The sequence below is a fragment of the Bos grunniens genome, chromosome 2, assembly GCF_055505025.1.
Source record: "Bos grunniens cultivar Pamir isolate PY7600 chromosome 2, Bosgru_T2T1.0, whole genome shotgun sequence".
Taxonomy (NCBI): Eukaryota; Metazoa; Chordata; class Mammalia; order Artiodactyla; family Bovidae; genus Bos; species Bos grunniens.
Window position 1 is genome coordinate 64,305,788 of NC_141166.1, and position 22,695 is coordinate 64,328,482.

The window sequence follows — 22,695 nt, forward strand, 5'->3', positions numbered from 1 at the left end:
CTCTGTCAAGATGTCTTTTAGCAGAAACTGTGCTGGGGACTCTGGTTTAAGCCAGCAGCAGTGCAAATGAGGTTTAGGATGTGGGTTAACTGGAGTTTAAATGAGTTGCTAGCAGGATGTAGCTGCCAAATATACAGTGCCCACCTGGGCTGCCTTCTTCATAATAATCAAGATTTCACAGCCAAGACATGGAAGCAAACTAAATGTCCATCAACTAAACGTATAAAGAAGATGTGATATCTATGTACAGTGGAATAGTACTCAGCCATGAAAAAGAATGAAATAATGTCATTTGTAGCAACATGGGTGGACCTTGAGACTACCATATTGCATGAATTAAGTCAGATATATGTGAAATCTTATACGTGGAATCTTAAAATCATACAAATGGACTTACTTACAAAACAGAAACAGATTCACAGACACAGAAAACAAACTTATGGTTACCAAAGGGGGAAGGGGGGAGGGATAAATTAAGAGTTTTGGATTATCAGATACACACTACTATACATAATATGAAAAACAGGACCTAATGTACAGTACAGGGAACTATACTCATATCTTATAATAACCTAACAATGGAAAAGATTCTGAGAACGAATATATATGCGTGTGTGTGCATGTGAGTATGTCTGTGTGTGTGTATGTGTGTGTGTATATATAAAACTGAATAACTTTGCTATACGCTTGAAACTAACAGAAGATTGCAAACCAACTATAGGTTAGTGTTTAGGTTAGTGTTAGTTGCTCAGTCATGTCTGACTCTTTGCAACCCCACGGACTGAAGCCTCCCAGGCTCCTCTGTCCATGGAATTCTCCAGGCAAGAATACTGGAGTGGGTAGCCATTTCCTTCTTCAGGGAATCTTCCCAACACACGGATTGAACTCAGGTCTCATGCATTGCAGGCAGCTTCTTTATCAACTGAGCCACCAGGGAAACCAACTATATTTCAATTTTTAAAAAAAGATTTTGTGCTATGTACCAGGGACTGGACACATAGTCTTTCATTCCCACTGAAGCCCCACAAGACAGGTCCACAGGTATCCCCACCTTACAGATGAGAAAACAGAGGCACAGAGCTGGAATGATCAGTCTGTCTCCAGTGCCTGATCCAAAGCCCCTATTCCACAAAACCTTCCAATAAGGGTTCACGTGCCTGTTCCCTCCCAATGACAGCACCATAGCTGGAGCAGCAAGCTCCCATCTGGGCACGCCCCCTCTGGAGTGAATGCCAGGGCACAAAACAGATGTCAAGCTGAGTTTCATGGAATGCAGAGGACCCAGACTTGCCCCCCAAAATGGGGGTATTTTGGGTAAAAAACTAGCCCAGGGAAGATGCCCATTGTCCTTCCTTAGGGAGCTAGGCTCTGCAGAAGGGATCACCTCTTGACAAGGGAGACACAGGAGGCAGGCCAGAACTGATGACAGGACCATACATACATTCTCACCATCAGGGCTGCAGGGACAGGTCTTCCAGGCAGAGGTGTCTCTGCAGAGACAGATGTTGGGCCCTGCCCCCTTAGAGGATACAGCAGAGCCCCACATGAATGGGAAACTGACCCGACTGATGTAGATTCAGGACCTCAGGCCAAGTCCAATAAAACCAGAAAACCTCCATAGCATCTGTAAAATGCATATAATTCCTACTGCATGGGTTTGTTATCCTAGCATGACCCATGGTGATGGTGGTAAAACAGTGCACATTTTCTAAAGCCCTGCCACCTGAGACCATCATGGTAATTAGAGACAGAGCACCTCCTATGGGAATACCAAGGCCAAAGGCTGCTTCTTTATTCAAGCAAATCAGTGCTGTGATCATCCATGAGTCTAAAAAACCCCCAAATAACCCTCTCTCATTGCTAAAATAAAGAAATTGCAATTTCAGGCCCTGAATGTCATGACTTAAAGGTTGCCTGAAATGATCTATTCTAACCACCTCATCTGATGGACAAAGAATAAACTAGGAGAATCTCAGAGAGGGACAATGGCTTGCCCGAAGTCCCATAGTAAATTCCAGGCAAAGCCAGACTAGAACCCTGGTTACTGCACTGTATTTCCAATGCTTGATCCACTGAAACATCCTGCCTCCCACCTAAAAACTCTTCAAAGTGGTTATAAAAACACTGAATACAGAGGTTATGTGTGGGGCACAAATGAACTTTAACAATGCTTGAATTATTTAAAATACAACTCTGCTATGTTACAAACTAATCACTTTATAAACATGCGCTCTTGCTCTAGAAGGAAGCCAATCCTAAAGGAAGCCAATCTGAAGACTGCTTGGTTGGCTCACATTTCTTTACAGAACTGTCAAAGTAAATTGAACAAATGTCCATGGAAAAATTTCTCCCATAGAGAAATTTCCTCTAATTCATTGATCAACTATTCAGTTCAGTTCAGCATGGACTGCAGCATGCCAGGCTTCCCTGTCCATCACCAACTCCTGGAGATTACTCAAACTCATGGCCATCGAGTCGGTGATGCTATCCAACCATCTCGACCTCTGTCATCCCCTTCTCCTACCACCTTCAATCTTTCCCAGGATTAGGGTCTTTTCCAATGAATCAGTTATTTGCATCAGGTGGCCAAAGTATTGCAGTTTCAGTTTCAGCATCAGTCCTTCCAATGAATATTCAGGACTGATTTCCTTTAGGATGGACTGGTTGGATCTCCTTGCAGTCAAAGGGACTCTCAAGAGTCTTCTCCAACACCACAGTTCAAAAACATCAATTCTTCCACTCAGCTTTCTTTATAGTCCAACTCTCACAACCATACATGACTACCGGAAAAACCATAGCTTTGACTAGATGGACCTTTGTTGGCAAAGTAATGTCTCTGCTTTTTAACATGCTGTCTAGGTAGATCATAGCTTTCTTCCAAGGAGCAAGCATCTTTTAACTTCATGGCTGTAGTCACCATCTGCAGTGATTTTTGGAGTCCAAGAAAATAAAGTCTGTCACTGTTTCTATTGTTTCCCCATCTATTTGCCATGAAGTGATGGGACCAGATGCCATGATCTTAGTTTTCTGAATGTTGAGTTTTAAGCCAGCTTTTTCAGCCTCCTCTTTTCACTTTTATCAAGAGGCTCTTTAGTTCTTCACTTTCTGCCATAAGGGTGGAGTCATCTGCATATCTGAGATTACTGATATTTCTCCCAGCAATCTTGATTCCAGCTTGTGCTCCAGCTCTTTGCAACCCCATGGACTATACAATCTATGGAATTCTCTAGGAAAGAATACCGGAGTAGGTAGCCTTTCCCTTCCCCAGCGGATCTTTGCAACCCAGGGATCCAACCCAGGTTTCCTGCATTGCAAGCAGATTCTTTACCAGCTGAACAACAAGGGAAGCCCAATCAACTATTAAGCACAAATAAAAAGACAATAGCAAGACAGTATTAATGAATGTTATAAGCAAGGGAAACCCCAGGGACAAATGGAAGCCTAGGTCTAGGAATGATTTCAAGGAGGTGACCCCTGAGTTACTGGCTTCATGGATAGGAGATGAAGGATATGCCAAGAACCAACAGCAAAGGACTTGAAAATTCCTATAGTCAATGGATGGATGGATGGATGAATAGAGGGTGGATGAATGGATAGAGGATGAATGAATGATGGATACAGAAGATGGGTGGATCAATAGATAAATGGATGAATAGATGTATCATTAATGTAAGGATGAATAATGGATGAATGGATGGATGACTGATAATAGATGGATGGGGGTAGATGAACAATGATGGACAATGAATGGATAGATGGAAGATGGTGGGTGGATGGATAAGTGGAAAATGAATAACGGAAGGATGGATGGACGGGTGGATGGATGATGGGATGCATGACAACTACTACTCTTAAATCACTGAAAGTGTTCCGAAGTATCATAGTCGAGAGCGTTCTGAGAACCAGGTTCATCTCATTCTTTTCAACTCATCATCCCCTACACAGACCCTGAAGTAGACTTGTCTTCCAGTAGCAGGTCAGGAATAGGTGAACACCATATCCGTTGCCTACAGACGGGCAAGGGTTGACAGGGTGAGAAGAGGTATGTGCATATTTGTGGGGAGTCTCCTCTTCCACAGTTGGGCCTGGCCTGCGTGCATGTGTGAGTGCACAATTGCTCAGCTGTATCCAACTCTTTGAGACCCCAGAGACTGTTGGTCCTCCAGGCTCCTCTGTCCATGGGATTCTCCAGGCAAGAATATTGGGGTGGGTTACCATTTCCTCCTCCAGGGGATACCAGCAGAAAAAAACAAGAAATGAAGTTGACCCAAATTCAAAAGGAGGAAAATGATAAGGCAAAGGTAATGATCCCTTTACTCCACATCAGATCCCAAATGTTCCAGTTCCAGAAAGAACCTGAGTCCCCACATGTTTATATTTCATGTCCTGAATAAAGATAAGCCATGGGTGACATTAAGTTGGTGGAGTCATCCTTGGGAGCACAAAGTACCCCAGACTCTCATAAAGGGCCCCTCTGTATCCTGCTGAACCTGCTCCTTACACTTCATCCTCCAAGTAACACTGATGCCCTAGAGGTTCCAGAAATGCCTCTCTCTGCCCACCATTTGCTTTCCTCTTCCTGGATGGCCCTTCCTTCTCCTGCCCCTCAATGGGTAATGCCCTTATCCTGGAGACCCAACTCTGGGTCTCTCTTGGAGGAAGCCTTCCCTGACTTACTCGGGCACAACTGCTGGATTGAATAAATAAGCTACCACCAAAGGTCCCCACCCCTGGCTTTTTGTTATTTGGACCCAGGACTCTACAATCCCTGATTGGCCAGAAAGAGCCTGGTACAAAATTCACTAAGTAGGAAATTTAGCCTGGGGCCAGAAAAGCAGACAGGTTCTCTCTGATGACTGTCTGGTACACTATCTGCTCCTGACCAACATTTCTAGGTACCAGCCTTTTGAGGTCACACCAGCTAATCCCTGGCTTTCCTAAAGCATGGTGAGGCATGGAGAACACAGGAGGAAGATGCACGAGGGAGAAATCTGCTGGGATTTTGGTGGCCGCCAGCTCCTAAACAAGTTAGCAAGGTGTAAGCCTGCGGCAGCGAGCTTGATCCATACCAGGCCCATAACAGATGTTCCAGTAAGTGCTAACTGATTGACTGATGGATTGCACAAGGAATTCCTCTTGATGGCAACTGCCACCCTGCTTCAAATTCAGGTCACAGAAAAGAAGGTTGATGATTTCCAGCCTGGTGAGAGTGTGAGTTGTGAATAAGCACCTCTGCCTACTCCAAAACCCTGGAAAACCCTGGCCCCAGAGTTGTGCTGTGTCAGCCAGAGAGGGAAACCCCACAGCAGGCCTCACTGGTGACCTCCACCCAGGGTCACAGGCCTTGCTGGTGACCCCCATCGAGAGTCACAAGCCTTGTTTATGACCTTCACCAAGGATCGCTCACTTGCAGCATTGGTACATTTGGGCTGGCTCATCCTTTGTCATGGGGGCTGCCCTGTGCACTGCTGGCAACTAAGCAGCATCCCTGGCCTCTACCCCCTAGATGTCAGGAGCAACACCACCACTGTTGTTGTTCAGTCACCAAGTCATGTCCAACTATTTGCAACCCCATGGGCTGCAGCACGCCAGGCTTCCCTGTCCTTCATTATCTCCTAGAGTTTGCCCAAGTTAATGTTCACTGAGTCAGTGATACCATCCAACCATCTCATCCCGTCACCCTCTTCTCCTTCTGCCTTCAATCTTTCCCAAGATAAGGGTCTTTTCCAGTGAGTCGGCTCTTCAGATCAGATGGCCAGAGTATTGGAGCTTCCGCCTCAGCATCAGTCCTTCCAGTGAGTATTCAGGGTTGATTTCCTTTAGGATTGACTAGTTTGATCTCCTTTCTTTCCAAGGGACTCTCAAGAGTCTTCTCTGGCAACACAGCTCGAAAGCATCAATTCTTTGGTGCTCTGCCTTCTTTATGGTCCAACTCTCACATCTGTACATGACTACTGGAAAGACCATAGCCTTGACAATATGGACCTTTGTCGGCAAAATGATGTCTTTACTTTTTAACACACTGTCTAGGTTTGTAACTGCCCACCCCGCCTTTATGACAACCAAAAATTTCTCCAGACACTGACAAATGTCCCCTGGGGAACAAACAGCCCTGGCTGAGAATAAGTGCTGTAGCCTTTGCACCAGGCAGACCAGGGCAGCGCTCAGAAGACAGCTTCAGGATAGGGTCCTGGTTTGGGCATCAGTAAATCTGCCTCTGCTCAGGGCTCTGCCTCCCACCTCCCAGGTAAGCATGGAGATCATCCAATGTCTCTGAGACTCAGGTTCAGTCGGTCAGTCAGTTCAGTCGCTCAGTCACGTCCGACTCTGCAACCCCATGAATCACAGCATGCCAGGCCTGCCTGTCCATCACCAACTCCCGGAGTTCATTCAGACTCACGTCCATCGAGTCAGTGATGCCATCCAGCCATCTCATCCTCTGTCGTCCCCTTCTCCTCCTGCCCCCAATCCCTCCCAGCATCAGAGTCTTTGCCAATGAGTCAACTCTTCGCATGAGGTGGCCAAAGTACTGGAGTTTCAGCTTTAGCATCATTCCTTCCAAAGAAATCCCAGGGCTGATCTCCTTCAGAATGGACTGGTCGGATCTCCTTGCAGTCCAAGGGACTCTCAAGAGTCTTCTCCAACACCACAGTTCAGAAGCATCAATTCTTCGGCGCTCAGACTTCTTCACAGTCCAACTCTCACACCCATACATGACCACTGGAAAAATCACTGGAAAAACTAGACGAACCTTTGTTAGCAAAATAATGTCTCTGCTTTTCAATATGCTACCTAGGTTGGTCATAACTTTCCTTCCAAGGAGTAAGCGTCTTTTAATTTCATGGCTGCAGTCACCATCTGTAGTGATTTTGGAGCCCAGAAAAATAAAGTCTGACACTGTTTCCACTGTTTCCCCATCTATTTCCCATGAAATGGTGGGACCGGATGCCATGGTCTTCGTTTTCTGAATGTTGAGCTTTAAGCCAACTTTTTCACTCTCCACTTGCACTTGCATCAAGAGGCTTTGAGTTCCTCTTCACTTTCTGCCATAAGGGTGGTGTCATCTGCATATCTGAGGTTATTGATATTTCTCCCGGCAATCTTGATTCCAGCTTGTGTTTCTTCCAGACCAGCGTTTCTCATGATGTACTCTGCATAGAAGTTAAATAAACAGGGTGACAATATACAGCCTTGACGAACTCCTTTTCCTATTTGGAACCAGTCTGTTGTTCCATGTCCAGTTCTAACTGTTGATTCCTGACCTGCATATAGGTTTCTCAAGAGGCAGGTCAGGTGGTCTGGTATTTCCATCTCTTTCAGACTTCCACAGTTTATTGTGATCCACACAGTCAAAGGCTTTGGCATAGTCAATCAAGCAGAAATAGATGTTTTTCTGGAACTCTCTTGCTTTTTCAATGATCCAGAGAATGTTGGCAATTTGATCTCTGGTTCCTCTGCTTTTTCTAAAACCAGCTTGAACATCTGGAAGTTCACGGTTCACGTACTGCTGAAGCCTGGCTTGGAGAATTTTGAGCATTACTTTACTAGCGTGTGAGATGAGTGCAATCGTGCGGTAGTTTGAGCATTCTTTGGCATTGCCTTTCTTTGGGATTGGAATGAAAACTGACCTTTTCCAGTCCTGTGGCCACTGCTGAGTTTTCCAAATTTGTTGCCATGTTGAGACTCAGGTTACCCATCTGCAAAATGAGCCCATATTTTGCAAGTCACTGGGCTGGCAGAAGGCACTCAGTTAATTGCTTTACATTGATTTGTACATGGCTGTTCTGAAAACCTCAAGCTAACATCACTTATCTCTCCACAAAAGCTAGAAAAATACTACTGGAAACCTACTAAGGCCTACTGAGGGCCTCAAGAACAGCTGTCCAAATACTTTGGCCAAGTCATTCCACCTTTAAGAATCTATTCTAGGGAAACGATTAGAATTTCAGGTAAACATTTACACCCAAAGATATCTATTCCGGTGTTTATCTACAACAGCAAAAACTACTGATAGGAAAAAAACCTAAATGCCCAACAATAGAGTAAAATAAAATATGTTTACGGATGGACTTCCCTGGTGAACCAGTAGGTAGGACTCCACCCTTCCACCGCAGGAGGCATAGGTTCAGTCCCTGGTTGGGGAACTAAGATCCCACATGCCACACGGCATAGTCAAATTAAAAGAAAAAGTGTATATATATATATGCTTGAGTAGATAAAGGAATACTAGACAATAAAAATCACATAAAGAGTATGCATTAATAATGTGGACTATCGATGAGGTAATGTTATAGTGAAGTTACTGTTACAATTAAGTTATGATGTAACTTCAACTTTGTAAGAAAATATACAGCCAAAAAATTATTCCTTAGAAACAAAAGAGAGACTGGAAGGAAACTTGACAAAATCTTCCTCTCTGTGCTATTTCCTATTTCATAAGTTTTCTATAAAGAAAAAATGTGAAAAAAAATAACGTCTTAGTTTTAAGATCTTGTGGGGAAGATATTTTGTTGTTGTTAATATTTTTACATCAGAAGGGAAGGCTCTGCTTGAATGCCCAGGTGCTAAACCAAAGTATAGACCTGAATAGAGCCTGAGCCAAGCAAAGAGATGGATGTTCAAACCTAAATAAAACAGAAATGAAATCTAAGGAAACAGAAGCAGAAGAAAGAGGGTGAGGGTGGGCCTGGACTACTGGGGAAATGGGAGGTACCCACAGGGTGAGCTGGGCTGGACAGGAGAGTGGGTGGGACCAGGTCTGGCCCAAGTGCTGCGCTGCTGCTGTCGGCCTGGCTGGGCAGGTGGCTAGGCAGCTGGAGAGGGACACACAGTGCTCTGGGAAGCAGGTTAGTGGGTGCCCAGGGCTGGGGAGTGGTCTGGGGGCTTGGCTTCTCACTGCTGACATCACTGCAAGCAAGGACAGGACTTATACCATGGGCAGGATGGGGGCTAGGAGGTCTATGGGTCACGTCTAGTCCAACCAACCAACCTCCAGGCAAGATTCCAAAGGGGCCATCAGCCTGATGCTACCTCCATCTTTCTTGCCCACCAATAACCACCCACGCAAGGGGGTCCTTGGAGAAGGGAAGAGGCATGTCAATGAAGGAGCAGCACTCTAGTATGGGACCTCAGCTGCTCTCGGTAGAACAGTGGAGCTGGGCACTAGTAGTCTGGGGGTCCGTGGACTGAGGGCCGGATCTAGAAAGGAATGAGGCACCCAGGTGTCAGACACCAGGGACACAGAAATGCCACCAGGCCTCATCCCACTTCCCTCGGGCCTCCCAGTGCCAGGGGCATAGGTGGGCAGTGTGCCCTCAATCTGCCCTGGGAGGTCTAGACCAGTCCATCTCCCTCATGGCAGGCCCCCTGCACCCAGCCCATGCCCATCATGGCAGGCCCCCTGCACCAGCCCATCCCCCTCATGGCAGGCTCTCTCCAGCTCCAGGCCTGAGGCCATCACGGCTGGGAGGCCGTGATATCCCACACCAGCTCCTCTCACTCAGTCTGTATCTCCTTCCTGCCCTTCTCAGGGAACCATAAAGACACCCACAGGTAAGTCAAACCTCACTCTGGGTCACTCTTACCAAAGACCTGCTCAAACTCTCCAATGCTGAACTAGAGCCAAAAAGGGTCGGACTTCTGCCAGCTGAAGCAAGGAACCAGCCATCATGATGCACAGGTATAGTTTCTTATACAGAAAGAAACAAAGGAGCCATCCAAAGGACCCTCAGGTCAAGAACCCATGGCACAGAAACTAAGGTGCTGATTTAATAAGCTCGCTGCTCTCTGGTTTCTCCAGGTATCTTTCTCAGCAGACTGTGGTATTGTCGGAGCTGGCCGACAGTCTCAGAAAGACAGCCCATTTCTCTGTGATGTCTGGAGCAGAAGCAGCTCAATTCTCAGCTAGCTTATTTGCCCCAACCTCCAGTCCACCAAATAGCTGGGCAGTCTAAATGCTGCTTATCCATCCAGTCTTACAGAAGGAAATGCTCTCCCTTTATTAAATGCAAAAATCAGTGAGGTGAAGAGCATCACAGGAAGAAATCATTAAATCCCCATCACCTTGCCCTAAAAATCCTTGATTAAATGCAGATCTCAGGGTCCCCTCCAAGGGAATTCACAGTCTGTAGGTTCTCCCTGGGGGGGGGCCTGAAAACTGAAAGTGAAAGTGTTACTAGCTCAGCTCAGCCATGTCTGACTCTACGAGACCCCATGGACTGTAGCCCACCAGGCTCCTCTGTCCATGGGATTCTCCAGGCAACAATACTGGAGTGGGTTGCCATTCCTTTCTCCATGGGATCTTCCCAACTCAGGGACTGAACCTGGATCTCTTGCACTGCAGGCAGATTCTTTACCATCGAAAAGGCTGAGGGGCTTGAGAATCTACATATTTAACCAGCTTTCCACCTGAATCCCTGGCAGGAACGAAGCCCGCTGGAGGCTTTCTTTTCAGATTTGCCTCTTTAACTCATTTCCAGTTCTGACTTCATTCTCCTATGCTAGTTCTTTTTGTTTAAGTGCATCTTAGAAGAAAAAAATCTAATTCATAAAGGGATCTGGTAGTTAAAAGACTTCTGAATGTGTGTGTATACATGTATACACACACACACACACACACACACACACACACACATTCTTAACATAGGAGAAGGAAATAGCAACCCACTCCAGTATTCTTGCCTGGAGAATACCAAGGACAGAGGGGCCTAGGGAGCTATAGTCCATGGGGCCGAGAGTCAGACAAGACTTGACTATACCACCATACTTAACCTGAAGAGTGGATACATATCGATACTACATTCATGCATGTAAGTAATATAAAGACATTAGAGTACTATATCTTAGAAAGATGAAGACATCCAAATCACATTCAAACCCTGTCACCCTGCTTCATCCTGCCGCCAGCGCACCTGACAACTCCTGGCTAAGTGACTGCTGAGTCAGATTTCTTCTCTCCTTACATGAATGAGGCACATTCAGCCAGCGACCATCAGTGATGTCCCCTCACCTTGATCTCCATAGAGAGTGAGAGTCAGCCCTAAATACTCTGTCGCTGCCTGGACACACAATGTATCACCCCTGCACAACACTCTGCTACCTGCAGAAATGGTTGAGTAATGTCCTTTCAACCCATCATCTGATCACGATGACCTCAATTTTTGGAGAAGGCAAGTCAAAACTCGACACTTATCTTCAGAGATCCAAGACATATTTATGTGTCAGCCCACCCTTCAACTTGGCAGTAGCCTTCAGGAAAGTCTGAAAAGGCCGTTGCAGACCAAATGCTTCCCCCGCCCCCACCAATGTCCCCACGTCCAGCCCACGCCCGCTCACCCAGTGACCATATCCCAGAGGAGCTCTGAGCACTACAGCTGACTAGGTAGTGACAGGCGGGGAGGTGAGGGAAGGAGGGTTATTCCTTGAGAGGAGCCTCACTACACTCTCCCCAAAAGCAGAGGCAAAGACCAAGACCCCACACTCTGTCCAGACCTTGGTGCCCCCCACCAACCCTGCATGAGGTCTGATTCTTAATGATGACTGCGAGAGGCAGGGTGTGCTAACTCCCAAGAAATTGTGGCTGGAGGATCTGAGAGATCACACCTGCTAAGTCCCGCCCCTTCCACAGAGAGGCCAAGCGACTTGCACCGGGTCAACCCAGCTCCTAAGTGACTGGTCTCACACTCTTGGAGGGTAACCCAAGGGTTCAGGCTCATTACTCATCACAGGGCACTTATCCATCACTTCTACTCTCTTCCTCAACTTTTTCCAGAAGAAAACACATCCTGCAAAGATGATACATATAGGAAAGTCTTCCTAGCATTTTTTTTTGGTGGGGCAGTCCTCTGCCCAAATTTCTAAATCACTGCCACCTTCATGGGCAGCTATTAACAACTCGTCTTAAGATGGTCTCGACAAACCAGTGACAAAGATGGGGGCAGGAGGCATCAGAACCCCTTCAGCCTACACCTGGCTTAGACAGACTCATTCTTCAAGACTAGTTCAAAAGCAAAAACCCAGCTAGGTTACCAAAGTAGAGCCTGTACAGTCCCAGGAGACGTATTACAGTGATGGTCACTTTGGATTTATTTCCATGCATTTATGTCCTCCCCCAGAAGGCACTTGTTAACACTTCCATCCCCTGCTTCTTAAACCTCTGCTTGGTGAACTATAGATCCTCCTAGAAAGAATCAACACATTAAGAGCTATTTTCTGGCCATCAAGGCCTACCTATGCCACAAATACTTGCATACTAATCTCCCCATCACAGGTTGAAAAATATGGACTTATTTTTTTTTTAACTCCCAACATAATGAATGAGTTTAAATATTAGAAGTTGAAATTATTAAGTAAATCATTTCACCTGCAAAGCTTCTATTTGCATAATATTAATTCATGGTGGCAGCTAAAACAAATTCATCACATTCTGTATATTAGAAGCTGATTTATGTAGGAACTGAAAAAAATCATGAGCTCAAAATTATATTGACATGATGTACGGACTCAATGGAGAAAGATTTTTCTCTTTCCTTCTTTCCCTTTGATTTTTTTTTTTTTTTAACATCATGTGAACAACTGAATTATGGTGAGAAGGAAAAGGATTTGAGGAGAGGAAGGAGGCGAAGGGCTGGCATCTCAGAAAATGAATAATGCTCCCGCCTCACGTGTGTGGCAGGCTCCCGGTGCGGGTATACACACACACTCCGGTTATTAATGTCAAGTATGCCAAAGATACGCTGGGAAATCATTACCATTCATCGCCACTAACCGCCATTAAATTTCAATCAATTCAACTTAGCACAAGTGTACTTGAGCGGCCCTTACAGTTCCTTATAAATGTGGCTCAAAAGTCGGGCTGACTTATTGCATTGTCCACAACACAAAGGAGCATTGCTAAGCGTCTGCTTGGACCCGGGACCGACGCTCTTTTAACATCCTCAGCATTCAAAGATCCTTCTTTTTCTGAGCGCTAAGAGGTCTTCAATCCCTACAGATCAAGACGAATGGGGGGGGGGGGCGGGGGATACTATTTTGAGTGACCACCATTACTTTCCTGCCTTGGTGGGAGAAGGCGAATGGATAGGGCAAAAGGAGGCCTTCGTGGCTCCAGTCACTCGCAAATATGCCTTCTGGAAAAAGTTTTCTGATGCCGCCAAAAGTTTGGTAACGTGGCCCCTCTTCTCCTGGCTTTAGTGAAATGCTCTCAATTCACTCTGCAAACTGTCACCTAAAGTCGAATGAATCCCCTTCTCTTCTCGGAGAAGTGGGTGGGGAGCCACTGGGAAGAGGGAGGGAGGGCCAGCGGCCGTGGGCAGGGAGAAGCGCCTTCCCCAGGTGAGCGCGGGCGCGCTCCGGTCTCCTACCCGGCGCCAAAGGCGCCCGATCTGGATCTGGGCCGCTGGCTTTCTTCCCGAGCCGCCACGAGCAGGGTCCGGCCTGCCGCCACTCGCCGGGGGCGGCCGGTGCGCGGCCAGGACAATGTGGCCATTGTTTGGGCGCCGCAAACCCGGCCGGCGGGCAGGTGGGAGGGACGCGGCGCCGCCGGCGCGCGAGCGGCTCGGGGCGCGGAGGGGTCCCGGTACTCGGGCACCGTCCCGGTGGCCTGGACACGCGGCTTCCCGGAGGCCTCGCAGCCAGCCCTCCGCGGGGCAGAAAATGGAGGGGCGGGGAGACGGAGGAGGGAGCGGAGGGGGACTGAAATAAAAAGATGCCTAAAGAAAGAGGAGAGGGAGGGAAAGAAAAGACAGGAGCGAGGAGAGAAAGAAGACGTAGGGCGGGGAGAGGCGGGACAGAGAGAGCGAGAGTGAAGACTGGGGGAAAGGAAGATGGACAGGGAGGAGACAAAGCGGGCAGAGAAGGGCGAAGCGGGTGTCGGGGAGACAGACAGACAGACGTGCAATCGAATCCGACCCCAGGCTACCCAGGAAGCCGCTACAAAGAGCTAAAGTTCACTCTGTTTCGTAGAGGGAAGCGGCTCCAAAGAACCCAGCCGAGTCAGCACAGCGTAATCACACCAGGGGCTTTGCTTAATTACAGGTCTGAAAGCCGGGGCTGGAGGAAGGGCCCTACTTAACTGTGTCCTGGGGAAGGCCCAGGCACTCGAGAGGTTTGCCAGGGTGAACACAAATATCCCCATCCCTACTCCGCCCCCTAAGCCCAGGGAGCCCCGATCCCAGAGGAACCCGGATCCCGGAGGTCGAGGCTGAGGTCTGCAGCTGGCACAGAACAACCATCAGGATGGAGTGCGGACGGGAGTCCGGGGCTGAGACGGCGCTGGTCAGCCGGGAGGCCCCGCCTCAGCCCGGGGGCAGGGCCACCCCCTCCCCCCTCTCACTCGCTCACTACCTCTCAAGAGGCCAGGGGCCCTCCGCCCAAGGGGGGAAATCAATCCCTTGCTAATGAATAAAAAGTCCCTTTTATTTCACTGCTGTGTTTGGTTCATTAAATTTTCCACAGATTTGCAGAGAAGAAAACGTAATCAATAAACCTTGACAAAAAGTGAACGTGTGAAAAAGGCCGGAGAATGGAAAACTGAGATAAAAGTGATATCCGATCACAGATTTCAGGGCCAGATGACGAGCTGGGGCTGCCGCAGAATCTCAATGGACCATCACCCTTTTGCGGCTTTCCTTCCCTTTGCTGAAACTCTTCTTTCAAGACAATAGGAAATGCACTAAAACTTTTTTCTTATGCTAATGCCTGAAACCGGGCACTCACAGTTAAAACACATTGCCCGGCAACCTGTTTTTGGGGGGCTTTTTATGACACACATGCACACACACAAAACCACATGAACTTATTCACTTTAAACCAAAAATCTCAAAAACAGTTTATATGAACTCTTTGGTCACATCTTAAGTGAGTTATTTTCCCTCACACAGTATGATTTTTAAAAAGCTAGAAGCAGAACACAAGCAACTATATTGAGGGTGCTTTTGTTGATAAAGGAGATGAGGAAAATAAAATACTAAACAGGCAGAAAGTCTGCTGTTATCACTAGGGTATTCCCCCAGGGGGTTAAACATAGTTTTGTAGGTTTAGGATATTTTGGTCACCCTCCAAACCTAAAAACAATGATCAAAAAAACATGGAAAGAAAAAAAAAAAAAACAATGATCGATGATTTTTTTTTTTTTTTTTATCCTTTGGAGTCCACAGCAAACATTCAAATTCATTTTGGAATACGCAGTATTAAATCTGGTGGCAAGGATTTATTTAAAACCAACGAAGCTGTTGTTCTTTACCAAAAGACATTGCCAAATGACAAAGCCGTCCCAGGACCCCTTCCCAAACCATCTTTTAAACAAACCTGAGGCCACAATTAAAGAGCAGCCTCCCCTCCAGCCTTCTTTAGAAGCCAGTGAGCCTTTATCACTGAAACCGGGCCTATTCTGGTGGCTTGTACAATCACCTCTGTGGCTTCTCTGAATTTTCTGAAATCTAAGAGTGCAGTTTTCCTCTTTGGTATTCTTCACATGTTTCAAGTGTGCACGCCTCTGACACTTACTGAAAAGAAGAAAAGCAGGGAGCTGCTACCCCGGGGAGGGGTTCCTTTTCAAAGGTTCCAGGGGATACAGTTGCAGCCCTCCATGGCTAGGTCCGAGCACCATCCCTGAGCACCAGGAAACAGGGCCTGGCACAGGTAGAACCCCTCTGCATCCTAAAGAAGCAGGACAGGTAGCTCCACCTCCCTGGAGCTGGCCTATGAGCCAGCGTCATGGGATAAAAGGAAATGCGGCTGAACACACTTTTCCCAGGAAAAGGCAGGCTGCCCTACCCCTTGAGTCCATAAAGCTACTGGGCTCGCCTTTTGTGCTTCCACAAGTCAGCTGGGTGTGTAGGGGTCACACAGTCTTTCAAAGTGCCCATGAAAACTGCCTGGTCCCAGTTAGAGGGACTTGCTGGCATCTGTAGGGTGAAGGTTCCTCTGCCTTCCTCTGGGTGGTCAAGAGAGGTCCTGCTGAAAGAAGGGTGTTTTTTAGGCAAATATTCAATTTTGTCAGCCTGCCTGCTGAATCGCCAGGTTGGCTAATCCAACCCTAAGGGCTGTACTGTGTACAGGGCACTTGTGGGAGTACACAAAGCATGAAGCATTTGTGTATCTTTCAGTCTGCAGTGCAAACAAGCCAGCTACAGTACACAGCCTCCAAGACCCCTGCAGCCCGGCAAGGAGTCATTGACAAGCAGCCCTGTAGCCCCCTCTTCCATGAGTGAGCTGGAGCATCCCCGAGAACACACACTGGCCCTCCCAGAACACACACCAGCCCTCCTTTCTAAGGCTGCCCGGCCAGAAGGGCCTCTCTAACCCCACATACCCTTCAAGATGGGCCAAGCCAAAAAGTCCCCTCCAAGGCCACAGGCAGGGTCCATATGAGTTTGGAAGCAGCCTGGGATGCTCTGCTGAAGGGGTCTGAACCCTGTACAAATTCCCCTCCAAACCATTCCCATGGAGAATGATAAAAAAAAAAAAAGAAAAGAAAACTCTCCCTAACAGTCAGGCCTGCCTTGGTCCTCAGTGAGCCCGTGCCTGATTTGGGAGTGTCTTCCTCCTTCCTATTGGCATTCTCAGTCCACTGACTTTGAAAACAGACTGAGCTGACTACAGTCTCACTCAGATGCCTAGCCAAGGGACAGTCAGGTCACCTGAGGCCTATTTCCTGGGTGAGTGGGGGCCTCACCTCCGTTGGAGTGCTTCCTGCCTGAGTTTAAATCCCCCTACCATCACTAACTAACCTCACGAAATTAGTTTATTTCTCCCAGCAGAGGGGAAATACAAACCATCCTAAATATCACAAACCAGAACTAATTTCTGAAACTCAGACAAGTGACAACTCTCTACATGTTTGGGTCTGACTGGGACCTTAAATCTTGGGGAGAACCCTCAGCCATCAGGGTCGAAGCAGTAGGTCTGAGAAAACGAAAGCAGGAAAAATGAAGGAAGAAAGAGGCACAAGAAGGGAAGAGGTGGGGTCCTGAAGGGATGTATCTGCAGTGGTCTGGATGCCTCCTGCCTCCCTATAGAATCAGTGACCCTGGCCAGACCAGAAGCTGGGGCGAGCCTGAAGGCCACCAGAAGTCAAAGCAGCCAGGCACAGTTAGGGTGCCCATGCCAGCCCTGGGGAGACCAGCCCGGGTAGCTACACAATGAGTTTTTTTTTCCGGGCAGAGGCAAGTGCAAAGTCGCTCTGAGGCCCCCACGGGACAGGGAAGCCACCGAAGAAAGGAAACTCCCAGGCAAGGTAAGGAAGTGGGCGGGGAGGGGGCTTCTGGGTCAGGTGGTAGAACAAACAGATCTCCTCAGGAGATTGGTGACCAGCCCGCCTATTCCGTGGCTTTCCATCGCTGTATATTTTGGATTTCAGCGTTTATTTACTTTCCTTTTTGGCACCGAGCCCCCTGAGCACGCCAATACAATATTTGTTTAAACACTATTTTATGCCGCTTGCGAGGGAACCGTTTACTTTCAAATGCTCCAACATCCCCCTGAGCCTCGTCGGCAAACAGCATATGAGCGTTTTACAACTGCTCCCTTTATCTGGAGCTGTCGGGATTAAACCTTCACACGCCTGGCGAGGACGGCAGGGCGGGGGTCCCGGGACTCGGCCGCGGCCACCAGGCTGCAAAGTCCTCCCAGGAGCCCGAGCGCCGCGCGGGATGCCCTAGCGAGAAAGCAGAGCAGCGCAGTAAAAGATCCCCGCGGCCCAGCACCACACTCCGGGAAAAGGTCGACTCTTCCCCGGCCGGGATCAATTCTGAAAGTCACACCAAAAAGACACAAAAGAGAGGGGAGTGGAGGGAGGCACCCTGCGGGAGATCCAAAGCCCGCGAGCGCCCCTGCGACAGGGCACCCGGGGTGAGGCGCTCCGGCTCCATCTCCAGATCTTCGCGTAGTGGAAGTCGGGTTTCCTAGGAAGTGACAGCAATTACTGTCGGGCTGAAAAGGCACCCAGTTGGGTGCACTTCCAGCGCCCCCTCCCCCGACATGGGGGGCGCGCTCACACACACACACACACGCACGCGCTCCCTTCCTTCTCCTCCTACCAGCGGCCCCCCTCCCCGGGCCCCGTCTGAGGGAAACGCTCCCCTTTCTAAACCCTTAATAGGATTGGCGCCCAACTCTCTCTGCGCCGCTCCCCATCCATCGCACACAGATCAAGTTGCAGTAGTGGATTTTTCAAATTCCTCAGCAAATATACTTGTTGAGAGATTGCCGGCGGCGCGGGGGTAGACGCGGGGGGGGGGGGGGGGGCGGGGTGGACGATGAGTGGGGGCGGGGAAGAAAGAGCGTGGCGGGGGAACACCGGAGGACAGGGCGAGAGATTACGTGAGGATCCCTCGGGGAAGTCAAGCGGATCTCAGAGCGGAGGGCAAGAAAGGAGGAGGAGGAGAGAAGCAAGGAGGGAGGCGGGAGGGAAAGCCTGACCGAGGGGGAGGGGGCGACAGGGCCCGAGGAGGGGAGGAAGGAGCGAGAAAGAAAGAAAGGCAGGGCTTGGGACGGGCAGCGCGCAGAAGTGCAGTTAGAAGTTCGCAGCGGCCGGCTTCAGCCCCTCCACCCCCTGCACACTCCCCGGAGACACACTCCCACGGCCCACCGCTGGAGCTCGCAGCATCCCAGTCTCCCCGCCCTACCCCCAACTCCCGAAAAAACAGCCCCGGGCTAGGGGGCGGTGGAGACCGGGTGGAGGCAAGCTCGGTCGCGCTCCCCAAGAAGGCAGGCTCTTTCCCCCAGGTGCGAAGGAAGATGCAAAATCGCCCCCTTGGTCCCGAGTTTCCATCCCTGGAGTCCCCTTAGGTCCCAGCCTGGTTTAGTCAGAACCCGGACGCGGGCCGCCGCGCTAGCCCCCGGTGCCCGAATCCCCGTGCCATGGCGCGGGTACCCGGCCGAGGGACGCTCCAAGACGGCGCAGCATCCCAGTCGGCCCGAGTTCGGCCGAAGTAGGGGGCACTTCGCGACGAAAAGCAAGCAAAAGAAGGCCAAAGCAACTTTACCGAGGGAGACAAAAGTTTGCCTCTAGCACGCAGGTGGCCTCCGGGGCGCCGGGCTGTGGCTGCGGGACCCCATCCCAACTTGGTTGGCGCGGCGATCCACCGCGGGCTGCCGTGTGCCCGGGCTCACTCCGGCCGGGGCGTTGCGGGCCAGGCAGGGGAGGGGACCGAGAGGAGGGCGGGGGCCAGGCAGCCCCTACAGCCGGCGAGCGGGCAGCTCCCCTAGGCTCCGGCGCGCAGGGCGGCCCGAGCTCCTTCCTACGGCTCCTCCCGCTCCTCCTCGTCTTCCTTCGCGTCCGCCGCCGCCGCCGCCGCCTCCCGCTCCTCCTCGAAGACTCATTGATGGGAGTTTGAAAAAAAGTCCGCGGAGCCGTGCTGCCTCGGCTGGCGAGCTTCGGCACTCCCGCGCTCCAGCCCGCCGCGCACCCGCACGGCGCAGCGCCCCCGCGCGCACGGCTGCGGCACACAGGGCGCCGCGCCCCCGCCCGAGCCGCGCGCCCCCGCCCGGAGGGGATCCCGGGGACCTGGAGGGGAGGGGCGGCCTAGGACCCTCCTCAGCGCCCTAGAGAGAAAGCACACCTACGAAGAAAGTTCCAGCAGAGAACGAAAGAGCGCGCCAGTCCCCAACACTTTTTTTTAAGGCGCCGGGGTGGGTGGGGGGTCGCTAACTCAAGTCAGATGAGCTCCGGAGCCGAGGCGCTGGGACGGTTCTGTTTTCAATCTCTGAAATCCCCCGCCCTCCCCACCTCCCTCTTCCCCTCCGCCGGGAGATGCCCGGGTCGGCGTTCCCAGTGTGCCCGCTTCTCCGGGCGCCGGGGCGGAAGCGGGGGACTGGAGGGCTGGCGGGGAGGGAGGCAGGCTTTGGGGGGGCTGGTTCTACGCCGACTCTCCGGCAGCCACCAGCGCGCGCAGGTGCCGGGGTCCGGCCTGCGCCCCCCGCCGCGGCTAGCACGAGTCGCCCTCTGGGCGCCTGCTGGTGAGAAACGTAGCCGCCTTCTAGGTTTGGTGCCTGTGTGTTTGGTAGGAAGGGTTTTTGTTTGTTTTGTTTTGTTTTTAGAGACTCCACTCGAGCTGCCGCAACCAGATGGAAGTAATCAGAACCCAACAACAACAGAGGAAGAAGGAAGAAAAAAACCTCACTGAACTTTTGGACCAAAGTGTGTATGGGTGTGTGTGTGAAAGAACTTGCTTAAGCAAACTAGGTAACAAGCCTTGGGCCTCAGGCCTCACCGCAGCCCAGAAAGAGCTGCTTGACTGTAAGAAGCAGGGGACAGCTGGCTGAAGTGCCCCCCAACCCATGGCCAGCCTCCAACCTCTCTAAAGCTGAGGATCCTCCTCCAAAAAGGGGACCCTCACCGGCACAAGTTTCCAAATTTTCCTTCTAACAGTTGTGGACGACTTACTATGTGCTAGGTGACATGTTGTATTATTTCTTTTGAATTATATAACCTACAAAACTCCAGGAAGTAGATTTTCTTCTCCCCCACTTTACAGGTGAGAAGACTGAGGCTTTAAGTGAAGTAGCTTGTACCAGGTCAGAGCACTGAACTGCCATCCTCCATGAGTTCAGTAGTTTGTACCATTAGTTTAGCCAAGGGTGTTGAGAGCATCTCTCTCTCTTCAGCCCTTTCTACAGTTGCATCTTGTATAGAATGTATGGGACTAAAGTCTCAGAGACCCAGTTCTGCCCTCCTTTCACAAGCCTGTGTTACTGATGTGACCTCCCTTTGTCAGTAGCTCTTTCCATGTGCCACTGACCTGACCAGCCTTTCTCTAACTTTATTTTCCACATTTTAACAGAAGAGAGAGCATTATGATCCCCTTTCCCTATTACTCACCTTCCTTTTAATTTCCTTACATTCATTTAGATGACAGGACAATTTCTTCTTGATCGAGGAAAAAATATATGCAGAACAATATCACAGCAATCTGATGCTAATTTTGTTTTTCTCAAGTAGCCTTTCCGGACTGAAAGAAAAAAAAAAACCCTTCAGGGTTTTTAAAAAACAAATCTTGGAGAAGTCAATGTATTTATCAAAGGAAAGAGAAGTTTGGAAGGGCTTTCTCTTTAAATATGATCAGATTCACCATTCCTCCGTGCTATTTGTTTAAATTCCTGCTGAGCTTTCAGACACAGACTCTAAGGAGACAGAAAAAGTAAACTCTCCCTCCCTTCCTTGGCCATATTTTAATGACCCTATTCATATCTACCCCATGAAATGTGCAGAATCATTTCATGTTACTGGAATATTAGCAGCGTTGGGTGATTACTTCATTACAAGCTTGTCTCTGTTGGTTTCCTTGTGTTGTTCAGTTTGTGAAGAAGTTTAAACAAATCGACATTTTAGGATATTTCGTTTTTCTCTGTTTTTCTTCTCAGTCCCGCTCCAGTCCTGCTGGAATGCAGGCACTCTCATAACCTTTTCTGGCTTATTTTGGCAAGGAGGTGGCTGTTGAGATGAAGATGGAATCTTTTCAGTTTGAGGAGAAGGTGTAAACATCACGCCTTGATCTCTAGATGGTCAGAAGTCTAGGCACTGAAAAAAAAAGCAATAGAAGGTGTGGAGTGGAGGCAAACCGGCAGAGCAGAGAAATGAACATTAGACACAAAGTCGTAGTCCAAGTCTAGCGCTAAATGTATGACCTTGGGTGAGTCCCAGTTTGTTTAGTCCACATCTTTCTGTGTGCCCGGTACCATGCCAACTGATGTGACATCACAGTGAGTGGGACGAACGAGATCCTTCTCGTGGAGTTCATTGTTTCATGAATAAACAGTCAGGGGACTTCCCTGATGGTCCTGTGGCTAAGATTCGGCACTCCCAATACAAGGAGCTCTGGTTCAATCCCTGGTCAGGGAACTAGATTTAACATGCCACAATTCAGAGTTCACATGCTACAACTAAAGATCCCACGTGCCACAACTAAGACCCAGAACAGTCAAATACATAAATAATAAATATTTTAAAACACACATAGACAAATGTATAATTGCAAACTGGGTAAAGAAGACATACAAAGTGCACCAAAAGATCACCATAGGGGACCTAACCTAGCATGGGAGGCAGCAGTGGGGAACACAGAGAAGGCTTATCTGAGGGAGTGAGGTTGCACTGTCTGACAGGAAGAAGGAATGAAGGACTAAAAAAGAAAAATTGTGGGATGGCATTAAGTATAAAAGCTCTGCACAGCAAAGGAAACAATCCACAGTGTGAAAAGGCAGTCTATGGAGTGGGAGAAAATACTTGCAAACCATATACTGACAAAGAGTTCATTTCCAAAATAAATAAGGAACTCCTAAGACTCAATAGCAAAAACACAAATGACCCGACTAGAAAATGGGCAAAGGAGAACAGAAATTTCTCCAAAGAAGACCTACTGGTGGCCAATAGATATATAAAAGGTGCTCAGCTTCGGTCATCCTGGGGAAATGCAAATCAAAACCACAAGGTGAAAAAAAAAAAAAAAAAACCACAAGGTGGGAATTCCCTGGCTGTCCAGTAATTAGGACCATGTGCTTTTACTGCCAAGGGTGCAAGTTCAGTCCCTAGTTGGGGAACTGAGAGCCTGCAAGCTCCTCAAAACAAACAAACATACCACAAGGCGATATTAACTCACACTTGTTAGGGTGTTTATCATCAAAAAACCAAAAGATGTTAATGACAAGTATTGGTGTTTGTAGGAAACACAGAATCCTTGTGCACTGTCAATGGGA

At 49.0% G+C, this 22,695-nt stretch overlaps 1 protein-coding gene and 1 long non-coding RNA gene across 4 annotated transcripts in view; one reads left to right on the forward strand and one right to left on the reverse strand.

The window, feature by feature from the left end:
* The window catches only part of GLI2 (GLI family zinc finger 2), a 263,527-nt gene extending 244,016 nt beyond the window's left edge, over positions 1-19,511 (reverse strand). For 2 of the 3 annotated variants that reach the window (XM_086349276.1, XM_086349270.1), the window contains exon 1: positions 18,987-19,511. The gene's annotated coding sequence lies outside the window, so the exon portion shown is untranslated. The remainder of the gene's footprint in view (positions 1-18,986) is intronic. The other variant, XM_086349307.1, reaches the window with a different exon arrangement.
* Positions 11,833-21,688, forward strand: LOC147378164 (uncharacterized). Its single transcript, XR_015144895.1, has 3 exons — positions 11,833-16,658; positions 17,164-17,236; positions 20,041-21,688. It is a non-coding gene; the product is annotated as an uncharacterized LOC147378164 (long non-coding RNA).
* The last annotated feature ends 1,007 nt before the right edge of the window (positions 21,689-22,695 follow it).